The following is a 12,290-nucleotide window of genomic DNA, read 5'->3' as shown; positions in this document are numbered from 1 at the left end:
TACATATATTTGCAATTGCTACTTAATAAGATACATTCAGAAGTAGCGAAGATGTAATATACTCTGAAAATAGTAGACATTGCAGAAAATTGCATGGCAAAAATGGATTAAATTGGATTTAGAGCCATCCATTACTCACTGGAAATGAACTTAAAAGAAGATGATACAGCTTGGCATACAAAATAATTATTTTAAATGTGTATGTGCAGTAAAAGGTTGTGTTATCATGTGTGCAACGGTTTTGGTGACCTTGGCTGGTAGGGGATTGGGGAATTTTGTCTTCAGACTACTGCAGGCTAATTGGCACTGCACTCCACTTTTCCAAAAATAGAATATTTAACATTACTTCATTTGCAGAATCCTTTTCCTCTTAGACTGTTGGAAGGCTTTTTAATAAGAAACCTTAAGAGTATGTTTTTGAAATATGTGGTTTAAACAGGTATATTGGTGCAAACGTAAAAAAGGATTTATCAAGGTGGTGTGTCAGTGGCAAAAACAAAACCCATCTAAAGGTCTGAACAATTCACAAACAAAACATGTACTTAGGTTTACTTAAGCCTGTTGAAGGAATATCCCACTCACTCCAAACCTGAAAAGCATAGAAGTAATTATCTGAAAAGTCTTGGGCCTTCTTTTCTGTTCTTATATTGCAATAGTATCAATAGTTTGTTTTGGCTTTGACAGGCTTTGAATAAACTCTGCTAAAGTTTTAAGGTAATGGATTGAGGGGAAATCCTTGGTTGCTTTTCCTTAAATGTGTGTCTGCTTTGGGCAGCATGGATGCAGTCGATTACATGTGTGCTGAGCCACTGAGGAAATTCAGCTGTTGTTAGAGAAGGCAGGGCACGGCTTCTCCATTTTCTCTCTCAGCTCAAGGAAAAACTGGCAGAACTGGAAGAGTGCACGCTGTGCTGATTTGTCGAAAATAAAGCTCTGTCTTGTGAGAGAATGTGTACCTCGTGTGGGGAGTTTGTCAGTGTGTGTATGCATATATTTTGCTGAAGTGAGACACGCAAAACGGAAGGTAGTTAAACTGACTGATAATATTAACGCAACAAAAGATTTTTGCTCCATGCTGGAATATTATCTAACAGGCATAGTGAAACATCTAGGACATCATGGAAGAATCGCAGAGACTTGATTAGAGAGAAATGCATAGAAAAAAGTACTTGAAATGCTCTTTCTTCTACCTACCTCAGGCAAATTTGTCACTAAACCCTTTTTCCAGACTGTGATTAGTCTCCACTTCTAACTAGTTTTGTGCCAGTCACTCTCTTTGGAAGATTGTTCCCAAACTTTGTTGTCTTGAAGGTAGAAACATTTTTCTAACTTCAGGATGTTTGTTCTCATGTTTGCCCTTTAGCCATTTTCTTTATATTTCTTTTTCCTTCCCTTTTCTGGTTTTTACTGCAGTGATACACTTACAGACAGAACAGAATCCCTCTCCTTCTCTCAGCCATTATCTTGGCAAGCTGAAACAGTCTTTCAGCAACCTCTTTGCAATTGTATATTCATTTAAGTCTTGTTCTTTCAGAATTCTGCTGTGAAAATTATTTGGTATCAAAAGACCAAATAAGCTCCTTAACAATCCCCCAACCTGATTCCTGTTAGCCTTATGCCTTTTGTTCCATGCTAAACATCTCCTTTGATTTGAAACAAGGCAGAGTATTTAGTTTTCTGTTGTGCCTAGATTATCTTTAATCTGTTCCATTTTTTTTCCTGCATAGCAACTCTGTTTTCCCCCTGTTTGTTTTAATATCCCTTGCAAAGCCTAATTTTCACTGTATGTCTGCATTTGTTCATCTCTAACACTCAGCTGTTGTGGCTGCTCAGTACTTTCTTGTTGGTTTTGCATAAAAAAACAAACAAACAACACCAACAAAAACACGTTTGTGTTGCCACTGCTTCTCTTACTAAGCAAGCCTATTTACACATTTAAAATAGCAAATTAGTATTTAGACAAGGAAAACACACTTCCTAAATGCAGTACTATACTGTACTTCCAGATCAGGTTACTTTATCCCCTTGCTTTTCCTATCCTGAAAGAAGTTCTTATAAGACAGACACAACCTTTTGCTTGCTTAGCATTGTCAAGTATCCCATCTTGAATGTATACATTGGCCTCCAAATTATATTTTGGGTGAAAGCACAGAATCAGAATTTCTAGGTTGGAAGAGACCTCAAGATCATCGAGTCCAACCTCTGACCTAACACTAACAGTCCCCACTAAACCATATCCCTAAGCTCTACATCTAAACGTCTTTTAAAGGCTTCCAGGGATGGTGACTCCACCACCTCCCTGGGCAGCCTGTTCCAATGTCTAACAACCCTTTCGGTAAAGAAGTTTTTCCTAAGATCCAACCTAAAACTCCCCTGGCGCAACTTAAGCCCATTCCCCCTCATCCTGTCGCCAGTCACATGGGAGAACAGACCAACCCCACCCCGCTACAGCCTCCATGAGGTACTCATTTGTCTCCTATAAAGATTATGTAACTTGGGTCTCTGGTCGTGTATATTTCTGCGTTCTCTCCCAAGTGGTGATCAAAATAAGCTTTTCTATTACTCCATGGATAACATTTATGGAAAGTGTAGAAATTATATAAAGTTCTTTCTTTGTTAATTCTGAAGGAAAATACAACAGTAAGGTTAGTTGGTAGGCATATTTTTTGATAGTGTGGTATAAAATGAATGCTAAATAGAATTTCCACAACAAACAAACTTTTATAAGAATGACGGTAGATTAAGTTCATATATATTTTATGCTGTTGTACAGGTTTTGATATCTCCTGTGTATCTGTTTTCTTCTCAAAACACCTCCTTATTTCATGTAGCCTTTTGTAGCCTTCCATCATGTTTCTCTTTTATTTCCTTGAACTGTCTCTTTTCCTTATTCCTGTTTAACTCCTACTTGAAAAGTCATTTCTTGCTTCACCTGATTGCCCGAATAACACTAAGCCATTTTTGTTGTGAATATTTTGCAACAGGCAACTTTGAGCACCGCAAGGTCTCTTGCCATCTCAGCACTGAGGGAGAGGAAGCTGTCCTTTGCAGCATCTGTTGCTTAGCAATCTGTTTCTCAGGTGTCTTTAGCTGTACGGCATTGTGATCAAAGCTTCAAAAGTAAGTGGAAAGGAAAATAAAAATGGGCTTGAAAAACACTGCAATCAAAGTGCAGCACTTGCTGCAACATGTCAGCGAATAGATGCCAGCAAAGCTTTATGCCCTGTGTGCTATTATGTACAAAAGGCTTCACCTGTTTTGCTAAGTACCTTGTGCTCTTTAGAAGGTACAACAGAGTTGTTACCATCTTGCAGGTCTCCACTGGATGGTATCACATGACTCTGTTCAAGATTTGAACTAATATTACTCAGCCTTGATTTCCAAACCACTATTATTTATTTATTTATTTATTTTTTACATCACCATGGACAGTTTTATTAACCATTAGGTGGCATTCTTAGCAACAGCTGAGGACCAGGAGTAGTGTATTTCCTACAGGACAAAGCTAATGTGGATGAGATGGAGTACCCTGAGAAGCTCTGCAGTTTCGTACTCAGTCATCACTCAGAGCCACGGAACCAGGCATTGCTTTGCATGTAACAGGCCATTTGTGTGACCCATTTGAGCCATTTCACAACACAGCAAATAGCCCAAACTGGCCCTGGCTAAAGGTGTGGAAGTTTCCCCTACTTTGGCCATATTGTGCTCATGCTTATAATAGGTATAAAGAAATCTTGTGAAATACCCAGGTTCTTGAGATGTCTGGCTTAATTTTATTCACACCATGAAGATCATAGAATCATGGAATCATTTAGGTTGGAAAAGACCTTTAACATCATCTTCTCCAACTTTTAACCTAGCACTTGCCAAGTCCACCACTAGAAGATGTACTAACTAGCTAATGGTATCACTGAACAAAATTAGATGGAGTGATAAGTACCATCTGTGATGTTAGAGGGAAACCAAACATATCTCAATGAGACCACCTGGTTACAAACAATATCTGCAAAACACAGCATAGTCCCAGCCTACTGTGACATTTATTTATTTTTATTTATTTTAATCTTTTTAGTTTAGGTATTTAAGTCCCATTAACTTTTGGTGAGATGAAGTGTTTAAATAATCTAGGGATTCATATTAGTGTTTTATCTGTGAAGTGACCTCTGAATGGAAGCATAGAATGTTCTCTGTTATTCAGAAACTTTATTCTGCTTATGATTTAAAAAAAAAAAAAAAGCAGGGATAACGCTAAGTAAATCACAATAAAGACATAAAATTCTTAGAAATCAATAAAGGTTAGGGAACCACAGGAAAAAAAAAATATTTATAATCCCTTGTTTTTCTTTAGGGTTCACAAAATAAAGGAGTTCATTAGCCCATTTTTCAGAAGTATAACAGGAAAATGCAGTAGAAATACAGATGATTTCAAACTGTGCTCAAAGTTACTGCACCACCAGAGAGTTAAGCAGGTAAATTTATTTCCCAGCTAGGTGACTGTTGAGTGATTCTCTTGACTGTGATTTTAGAACTTCACAATGGCATTTTTGTATGCTGCACTGTTGGCAGGTGAGCAAAATCTACACCCCACTGCTTCTCCCCATCCTACTGTTTTGAGAGTTAGAAGATTGTAGTTATTTGTCATAATTTTATTTATTACATTTCATGAAAAAAGATTTTCAGGGAATAGGGTTGTTAGCAACGGTCCTCACCCACCTCCATGATTCCCATGTTTTCAGACTTTAGTCATTCTAGAGTGCAGTTGTGCTTCAGGTTGAAATTCTTTATTTACTACTGAGACAACTTTTTATAAAAAACATATAATAAAGTAGTCAGATGCTTTGCTGACTGGAGAAGAAAGATGGAACTAAAGCGTTGATTTGCCATGAACTTTTCCTTAACCTCCTGAGCTCGAAAGAACATTTTTCCTGTTTGTTTTATGCCTAGTTTGAAGTTTTCTCAGAAAAGTGTTTCCTATTTGATGCTGTATTAAAAAGTATAGGTCTTCACCAGCAAGACAAGGGAGTTGTCTACAGAAGTAACAGGTATTGGACTTTTGGTCAGATGGTATTTTCTTTTGCAAGTCTGGAGAAGTGAGGAGGGGATGGAAGCATGAGATAGTGAGGGTGGAATTGAAAGCCCCACTGAACATTGCTCTGCTTTTGGACTTCTTTCTCTTGCTCCTACAAAATATACTGTATAGATAATAAAGGAATGAAGATTCTCCCTTACTTTTAAAGCATTCATTTTCATTATTTTGAAGGCCTGCCTATGAGAACAAGTTATTAAAAAATACGGTTTTGTTTGAAAACTTCTGTATAGTAACTAACAACCAAATTTGTTCATTTCTCACTACTCTTTTAAATCTGTGCAGCAGTGTGTCTGACACCATTGCATGACACCAGAGGTTAGCGTTATAGCATTATCTCCTGTCACAGGTGAAAAAGTAATTTGTGGTGGTGTTTTCTTTGTCTTTTCCTTCCACTCAGCCTGATCATAGAATTGAGTAGATGGCCAAGCTTGATAAGGCCGCTATAAAGAGGACCCCAAGGTTTAAATCTACTAGAGAAAAAGGGAGGGGAAGAGGTACCCAAATAGTGAGGGCTGGAAGGAGGGCTAGTATGGGTATTATGATGGATAGTAATGGTGAGGAGGTGGAAGGTTTGAAGGTTTGAAACTGTACAGTCAACTCTAGGAATGCTGGTACTGGGCAGTAGTAGAAGCTACAAGTCAGTTGTATTATTCACCTGTATTTTGCAAACTTTCCCCATTTTCAAGCTGTTGTCAGCCAGCAGGGGGGAAAAGTGATCTTGTGAGATCTTTCATGACCTCATGGTGGAGATGCTGCTGTCTGTATTTGCAATTGCACAGCCAGGTGGTTTGTGAAGACCCAGTTGCTTTGTCAGTTTGCACAAAGGAGGATGAAATTTAAGGAGATGATTTTGTTGAATTCTACCTGTACCAAATGAACTTCCAGTAGCTCAGCTCCCTGGGTCCAGAAAAGCAGTATTAATTTTCAGGAAAGGGTGTGAAGCAGCATGAGGATATAAAACAACAAGGCTAAGTGTGAATACCCCCCAGCCAAATTTTGTGCCCTTTTCACAGCCCACATTTCCCGTGGCTGGAGCCCTGCTCCCTGGCAGGGCTGGCTAGGTAGGGCCAGGCATGCCAGTGCTGTCCTGGAAAGCAAATTTCATCCTCTGCATTGCTGCTTTATGATGTCTTTCACTTGCTAGGTGAAGTAAGATTTCAGCTGTGGTTCCGGTGATTGCAGAGGAGAGTGGTTTTGGAAGGTTGAAAGAAGAAAGGCTGGTGCATAATGCAGAGCTGGAGGTAGCTGAGCAAGGCTTGTTTGCTGGGTTTTGCATGATGGCTGTGGCAGCAAGAGACACCATTATTGGCAGGCAAAAGATCTTCGGAGATGCTTTACACAGCCAGTGAAGCTGCCTCCAGCACCTGTAGTTAATTGTGATGCCTAGTGGATCAGAAATTCCTTGTCCCCATAGTTTTCAGAACTGAATCTTTATTATTCCCTTTTAATGCTTTTCCAGTGTTTCTGCATATTTAGAGCATAGGTGGTTTTACAGAAGGGTGTTGAATTTATGTCAACAACAGCTCAAACATAATAAACAGTACAAGTTTTAGGGCACTGGAACATCAGACCCATCAGAAATGGTCCAACCATTTAATTGAAAGTAAAATAGTGGATGTGAAAAACTTTAAAACTATCAAATTCATACAGATATTTGTTATTCCTTCCACAAAAAAAATGTGATTTGCTTACTAGAAGATTTTTTTTTCCTTTCAGTTCTGAAGAAAAAGGGGAGGCTATTTCATACGGGAGGGAAAGCGACAGTCCCAGTTCATACTGCCGAGTGGTGTACAGGCTGTTGCTTTGCTTGCCATGAGGGGCAGATCTCCTCTAAAGAAGGGTAGAGGGTAACAGTGCAATACTAAAATATTTCCCATCTTCCATTTCCATGCCATCTCCAGAACCCAGTTCTGTGTGTCCCTGTGTTTTATAACACTTTATGATCTCCTCTTTCTACAAGGCCTTCCCACACTTTCTTTTCCTGGTCCCTAACCAGACTTCGTGTTCTTATTCTGCCACTCCATTTCCAGTTTCTGACCCAGAAATCTGTCAGGTGTGGTGGGATATTGCTGGGACAGAGCAAAAGTGGTGGTGGAGCTGGGGGAAGGAGTTAAAACTGGAGACCAGGGAGCTTTAAAACACAACACAATAGTTATTGTGCTAATTCCTGTCTCTATGGCAACAATAATGCAATGTTTTTTCCTCTCCACTTCCCATGGTCTCCTCCTGTGCTCAGCCTGTAGATATGCAGGGCATGGCTGTTGGCCACCCCTTTGTTCAGCACAGAGACTTGGAGGGTGCCTGTGCAACTCTAAATTGGTGGAAGGGCTGTTGGGAAATTGGAGAGAGGTGGAGAAACAACTAGGAACCTCTTTGTGCAACTATATCCCTATGGAGATGGATAGATGCTGTCGTGAGGTTTTCCACCAAGGAACAAAAAGGCTCTCATTAAAATGGTGATGGGAGCTGATGCTATAGGCAGTAATGTTTTTATTAGTATTGTGACAGAGATCCTGTCAGAATGAGAACAATATTACTAATATAGGTGACCCCTCAGAAAGACACTCTTGACCTTGAATGTATTATTTCTACTTTAAATTTTATATTATTGAAGGTTTGTACAAACTGCATAGCAAAACTAGACTTCTGCAATAACTTCTCTGAAATCAAAGCATTAATAGCGCTGAGGCTGTGATTAAAGCAAACAATACCTTAAAATTTCTGTGCATCTTTAAATTACTTTCTTTGGATAATATATCTTATAAAAGCTGAAGGCAGCTGAAAGCTCAGAGAATTGTTCAAACAGTGAAGCAGAGTACTATCTTATAGGAGAAAATGCAATTGCCTGCTATCTTGGTAACTATGCTTGCATTACAAGCTTTTTTTTTTTTTTTTTTTTTTTTTAACCATTGAGGTACCACCTTACTGAGTGAGATAAGGTGATTACTTGGGAGTAAAGAGACTTTTTGATATTCCATAAATGCAAGTGTTCCCAGGTGTGTTTCTTATGGCTTGACACTGCTGTGCCATTCAGATAATGCCAGAGGGCAAACTTTGGAAGGGTGTAAGAAGCACCAAAAGGGAGAAGAAAATGTTAGAAAATGCTGTTGTGACAGATGGTGAGATGGTAGGCTGTTCTCAGATGGAGACAAGTTGAAGAGCTTTACTTCTCTAGTCTGGAGAGCTTCTTGAGAACAAGCTGGGAGCAAACACTTAAGAAGCTGCAGAGCAGCTTTCATCTGTGAACTCCAGCTACTGGCAGAAAAAGTTAGTCAGCAGCTCTTTGGGTATCTGTATTAAAGCTGAACAAGTTCTGCTGGAAGTTTTGGTTTGCTGTAACTTCTGGCATAAAGATTTGCCAGGAGTGCTGGCTGGAATTCATCATGCCTTGGCTGAGAAACATTAGAGCTGGCCACAAGATGTGGGAGAGCAATGGTGGCTTTCCCAACAAACCAACAGCACTGGTGGAGCCAAACCAGAGCCTGCCTTGAGCTTTTCTGTCAGTGGTCCTTGACTTAGCTTGCAGTAGTAGAACATCCAGATGCTGCCTTCTTGGCTACTGGTCCTGCTGGACTGCTGGATGATATATATAACATTATGTATGGCAAGTAGCAATTTTTTTTTTTAAGGTACGCTCTTGGAGCGTTTGCTGAGGTTTTGGCTAAGATGACTGTTGCAGTCTTGAAAAAGGTATGTAGATCTGCAACTGGAATGCATCCAGCCATGCAGCAGCATTTAAAGTGGAAATGACACCTGGCCACCTGACAGAAATAGTAAGCTCACAGGAAAACTGAGAGTTCAATGATGGAAAGCTGCAGGAAAGTTAATTCAAAATACAGATGTATTCATTTTTTGCTTTACCATCTGACTGAAGTGAAGTTGACAAGCCATTTTTAAGCATGTGTTCCATTTCACCAAAGCTATGTGCTTATTACATAGATGTTTTCCTATCCCCCAACTTTTTTTTTTGGAGGTAAACCTGAGTGTCTTTTACTACTTCCACTCCCTTCTGTCCACCCTTTCTGCCATCTTTCAATCATAAATGTAAGTCTTAATACCCACATTAGAGACCTTTCTTTCCCCATATATTCAGAGCTTACTGCGTACATGTAGCTTCCAAAGCACTGAGTGGGCTTGATGTACCATCAGGCTGGAACGTGTTAGGAGCTAATTCTGGGATGTGTGAGTGCAAGAATTGTCATGGGAACACAGCTGATAATCAAGAAAGATAAAAGTTCCAGTAGGAAAACAGGTTATGGGAGGTTTCTGTGATGTTGCTTGAAACAGCCTTAGAGAGATAATGATTTTGAAATTATTTCAAAGGAGACACCATGACATGGAAATCCCTGATAAAGCAAATCACCAGTAATAAATAAGAAAGGACACTTAAAACCATTTTTTTCTAGTTATACAAGAACATAAAGCTGTCATTCTTCTAGACCCTATTAATGCAAAAAAAATCTGGGGAGTTATCTTTCCCTGACTTAAATTCTGCTAATTAACTTCGGTTAAAGGAAAAATAATCTCAATGTTCTTTGGTGACAGAAAAGGAAGGGTTGAATTAGCCTGCTGCATAACCAGCCACCAGTCTTTTAATCCAGTTTCCTAGGGAAATGGTCCTTACATGATCATGCTGTCTGTCAGTTCCCATGTGTTCCTTAGAAGTCATTGCCCGGTTTTAACTACATTTGCAGAGAGATCAAGAGTTCCTATACGCTTCATGAAAACATGCTGCCAAATAGATACAAGGCAAGCCCCTGTTAATGGAAAGGCCACAGCATGAATTCAACCTATTATTAGACATCAGAGAATCTGTATGAGCAAACAGAAAGACTGCAAACTGTTGTAGGAACAAAAGCAACAGAAAAGCAAGCTTCAAAAGGTTCTCTGCTCAAAGAACTTGTTGGGAGTTGCGATATTAAGCTCTGTATGCTCTTCTAACCCGCGCAGGGCCTCCTATAATTAAACTGTCAACATTTCTGTGATGAAAAGCTGTATTCAAAGTCAGCAGTCAGTTGGCATTGCTGCATATCGAGAAGATAGAAACCTTGGAAGGGTCTTCAGAATCAACTGTGAATGTCTTGTGTCCCCTTACCAAGATGGAATAGCTGCAGAACTGAATTGTTTTTCCCCAGCTCTTATCCTTTCTACTTATGCCTGGCTACAGGTGAAGTCAGGGACACATCTCTAATGTGGAGGCCTCCAAAACTGCATGCCTTGTTTACAGCTTACTTGAGTGAGTTTGCTTGTTCTTGTACCAAGATCGCAGACTGAGTAACCTTGAGCTAGAAGCCACAGAGAAGTTTATTGCAGGAAGATCTGTCAGTCTACGCGGTATACACATAGCCCCCCATTGCAGAGTGCAAGGACCTTTTACTGTTCTATGTATTTTTCTTCCCACTGCCCTGGGAATGTGCCTCACTTCCCCTTATGGGTGGGAGAAGTGAGACGCTGGGAATAAATGAGACCAAAGATGCACGCTTCAACAGAGGATGAAATGAAATGGGAACCCTCTGTGCCACAGACCAGAGGTGACTGTGCTGTGCTGTGGGAAGGGGCAGCCTCAGGCTCCCCACAAGATATAAAGCTCTTTCATATGGCCTCTGTCCTTCCTCTCTCCTCAGAGCAGTTGTAATTCCTGTTTATGCTTTTTGCACTTCAGCATATCAGATATCCCAGAACTGACCATTACACCAATGTGCTTGAAATAATTTTCTGCGTATCCCAGTGCAAGACACTGTATTACAAACTTGGCTACAAAAGTGGCTTGCTACCCTCTCTTTCAGCAATCATAAACCATGTCCAGAAATGCTCTGAATTAGTTGCTAACAGCCTAGATTTCAGTTCTGATTGCCCAGAAGATATTGTTTCTTAATGACCTACGTCACTTGATTTATTCTGTTATAGTCTCTGTGAGATTTTTAGCCAGGTACTTTGTCCCCAGATAATGCTCTGTAAAGGCTGAACTGGCACTGTGTTTTGTGATTTGCTGTACTTCTGCAATTCGTTAACATTTCCACTGTCTCAAAAATGTTATTTCTGTTTCCCCACTCCAGATGAGCAGCCATCAGGCACTGCCCCACAATACAGCCCAGCTCCTGCCATCTGGCTGAGGAAGAACTAGCCTAAAGCCCACTCACAGATAGTATGTAACATGTTCTCCAAGGCAAGGGGGCTGTACAACATTTAGCATTACCAGGCACGGGAGGAAACTTCAGAATCAGCAGACCCCTTACAGCCCTTGTACTGTCCTCTTGCAGGATGCAGAAGCAGCTTTCGTGCCTCTGTTAGCTTGGCTTCCTCAGCATGGTGCAAGGAAGGAGGCAGCTTCTCAGGCAGTCTGATGCAATCAGTGTTATCTTAGACAAGACTCCTGCCTTCAGAACTTCCTCACAAGTAACACTGTAGTCAGCAGTGAGCATAAAATGGTGGTGCTGGCTTGTGTGCATGTGCCTGAGAGTTGGGAAGTTAACAGTTGGACAGCCTGCTCAGATAAGGTTTTGCTTTTACCATCACTTCCCACGTAGAGCCCAGTGCCACAGTCTGTGCTACAGCCTCCTTGTTATCATGCTGGAGAACTTGAAAAGCAGAGACTGCACTGGGAATATTTTTATCTTTTCAATTGATTTGTTTGTGTGTTTACCTGGTTCTGATAGGAACACTTCTACTTTCCATTGATTCCTCCAGTCATATATGTAAAATGGCATTTAAAAAAAAAAAAAGAAAAAAAGCACATGTGCGCACATGCATAAAAAGATTCAAACTGGTCTGCTCGCTGACTGCTTAGAGGTAACTGGGAATTTAAATTGCAAAAAAAAAGGTAAGAGTAACTATCTGGATAACCTTCCAACAGGCAGAAACACCTTCTGAATTACCTTCTTAGTTCCTTCCTACAGCACATTATCATCACTTCAATCTAAATTGAATTGAATCTAAGCCAGTTTACTGCAACAAATGAGATGCTCTCCTGCAGGTGCTGTGGTCTGAAAGCTAGATGTGACACTGCTTGCTCTTAGAGGCATCAAATGAGATTGGTGAGGACAGATGCATGTGGTTCCCTTCCCTACAGAGGAGCACAGATCCTCAATTTCAGGGTAGGTTTGGAAGGAGTGGAAGATATGAAGAATGGTGTATTTTTGCCCCTTTACCTCCCCCTTCTTCACCCTCAATATAGAGGACTTTTTATGCCCTGGTAGGGAGG

At 40.3% G+C, this 12,290-nt stretch overlaps 1 protein-coding gene and 1 long non-coding RNA gene across 6 annotated transcripts in view; one reads left to right on the top strand and one right to left on the bottom strand.

Moving 5' to 3' along the window:
* HTR1F (5-hydroxytryptamine receptor 1F) overlaps positions 1-12,290 on the bottom strand; it is a 116,111-nt gene that overhangs the window by 87,780 nt on the left and 16,041 nt on the right. The gene's annotated exons all lie outside the window — the stretch shown is intronic.
* The window catches only part of LOC137860837 (uncharacterized), a 104,590-nt gene that overhangs the window by 79,650 nt on the left and 12,650 nt on the right, over positions 1-12,290 (top strand). For 3 of the 4 annotated variants that reach the window (XR_011099224.1, XR_011099225.1, XR_011099223.1), the window contains exons 2-3: positions 2,985-3,120; positions 4,349-4,469. This is a non-coding gene — a long non-coding RNA (uncharacterized lncRNA). The remainder of the gene's footprint in view (positions 1-2,984; positions 3,121-4,348; positions 4,470-12,290) is intronic. The other variant, XR_011099226.1, reaches the window with a different exon arrangement.

The sequence above is a fragment of the Anas acuta genome, chromosome 1, assembly GCF_963932015.1.
Source record: "Anas acuta chromosome 1, bAnaAcu1.1, whole genome shotgun sequence".
NCBI lineage: Eukaryota > Metazoa > Chordata > Aves > Anseriformes > Anatidae > Anas > Anas acuta.
This window is presented reverse-complemented; position numbering and strand designations above follow the sequence as displayed.